This window comes from Astatotilapia calliptera, chromosome 3 (genome assembly GCF_964374335.1).
Source record: "Astatotilapia calliptera chromosome 3, fAstCal68.1, whole genome shotgun sequence".
Taxonomy (NCBI): domain Eukaryota; kingdom Metazoa; phylum Chordata; class Actinopteri; order Cichliformes; family Cichlidae; genus Astatotilapia; species Astatotilapia calliptera.
The window spans coordinates 40,673,875-40,675,853 of record NC_137424.1 but is presented as its reverse complement, the minus strand read 5'-3'; the positions used below and the strand labels follow the sequence as shown (position 1 = coordinate 40,675,853).

The 1,979-nt window shown below is 36.3% G+C and overlaps 1 long non-coding RNA gene across 1 annotated transcript; it reads right to left on the bottom strand.

Moving 5' to 3' along the window:
• Positions 1–286: 286 nt before the first annotated feature.
• LOC145425386 (uncharacterized) lies at positions 287–1,597 on the bottom strand. Its single transcript, XR_013906059.1, has 5 exons — positions 1,540–1,597; positions 1,190–1,266; positions 1,046–1,096; positions 775–936; positions 287–546 (listed from the first exon to the last, which is right to left on the bottom strand). It is a non-coding gene; the product is annotated as an uncharacterized LOC145425386 (long non-coding RNA).
• Between the last annotated feature and the right edge of the window lie 382 nt (positions 1,598–1,979).

The following is a 1,979-nucleotide window of genomic DNA, read 5'->3' as shown; positions in this document are numbered from 1 at the left end:
GAACAAAAATGAAACTTAAGCCATCACCACTACGTTAATGGTAATAATTGTGCAGTGAAAAATAGCGTTTATAATGGGTTTCAATGGGGCGATTTATGGCTTTTGGTACTCATGTGGATGTCGGTTTTTAGCTTAGCCACCTTAAGCTAATCGAATAAACGGAGACGGCAATTCTAAAGAAAAAAAAGAAAAAAAAAGGGTTGGGAGGTTTGGCTATATTCTATTCAACACAGTGAAATATTAAAAAACGCTGTGGATGATAAATGGCCGTAGGTACTACCAAGGGTTAACTGACAGTGTATGATTATCTTTTTAATTAAGTTTGCTTTGTCTCTATTTATTACCGCACAAGTGTTTGAGTCTCATTATCACCATCACCTCGTTGTCTACAACAGCAATAGGATAAAAAGAGCAGTGCTAACAGTATGTATGTCATGTTGGTGAACCAAAATGCGAACAGGTAGAGTGTCTTGTTGCAGTAGAGATCAGGCTGCGCTGTAGTCTTGTCGTACTTGGGTTCATAAATGGAGTAGATGACAATACTACCTGTAAAAAAACAAAAAACAAAGACAGAAAGGCAAAAAAAGAGCTTTAAAATAGTTTTTTTGGGGGGGCATCTGTGCTAACAGTCACATCTGTGTGCCTGAGATGACCCTTTTAAGGATATCCAAAATCTCTAAAATCAATAAGACATGTTAGATTTTGGAGGATTTGGAGTAAGAAACCATCTTGTTCTCACTCCAGCCAACTCTGTGATATTTTTTAAAAGCTTACCAGCAATAAACCAGCAACAGAAGAAGATGGTGGTTACAGACCAACAGACACTGTTGCACCAGTTACACCATAAGCTCAGTGCCAAGAAGACCGGTATGATCCCATACAGGGACATGTAGAGGGAGATAAAAGGCTGTCTGGGACATTGAAACACACCTGAACCTATGGGGTGCAAAGATAAAGATTTGATTTTTCAAACATTGTCTGGCTCATAAAAATAAATTCACATAAATTCAATGTCAGAATGGAAATAAGAGGATGTCTTGCTTACCAACCATCCCTTGACAAATAAATATAAAGTAAAGGAAAAACAAAGTAAGCCCTGAAGGAGGCAAATACAGCATGTTTTCAGTCACAAATAACAGTATCCACCAACTTTATATGTCTGCAAAAACTTTACACATCACTCTCTCACCTATTGTTATGTATCGCAGTCCACAGATGAATTGTGGTCTCTGACTCCCCTGCATTGTAACTAGTTTTGACTCTAACCTATAAAGACACAAAGTGAGCAAGAAGATAGTCTCCTTATGTTTATATTCCTGTTATTAAGTTAGGTTGTGGGGAAAAAATGTACAAGTGCAAATGTCAAATTATAGACATTAGACTGTAAAGGAAAAATTGTGAATGTTTGTACAGTCTTGCAAAAACCGTTCAACAAACAGATGTTTCTACAAGAAACTATAAACCTCCTGTGCATTTCAACCTAGTTACCAAATTAAATTGCATTATGTGAAAGCATTAAGCAGATAGTTGCAGACCTACCTGTTTGTGTGTCTGTCTGGACTTCTTTAAGCATAGAGAACATGGCCACATGTAACATGGGCATGTGAGCACGTTTCAACTTCCTTTTACAGCGTCTTTCACTTTAGCGCTTGCTCCCAATCTTCCCTTTTTAATAATGTTATTTGATTGAAAAGTACAGTAATTTACTGGAATAATTATGGGGGTTTTTTTTGTACTTATGGGTATGTTAGCAACTTTACATAAAAACTAAAAGGTTAAATAATAACAAGAATGTTTTATGTTTTATTTTTCATCTGTTAGTTTTTTGTGTAAGAAATATGAAGCTTGGTACAGTATTTTCAGACAATATCTCTGAGTTTTCTTGTAGCATTACTCGAAGAGTTCAGGGTTTGGATTTCCAAACAGCTCTTTGGTATTCACAGAGCAGAAGAAAAAAAAAGATAACCACCCACTGACAA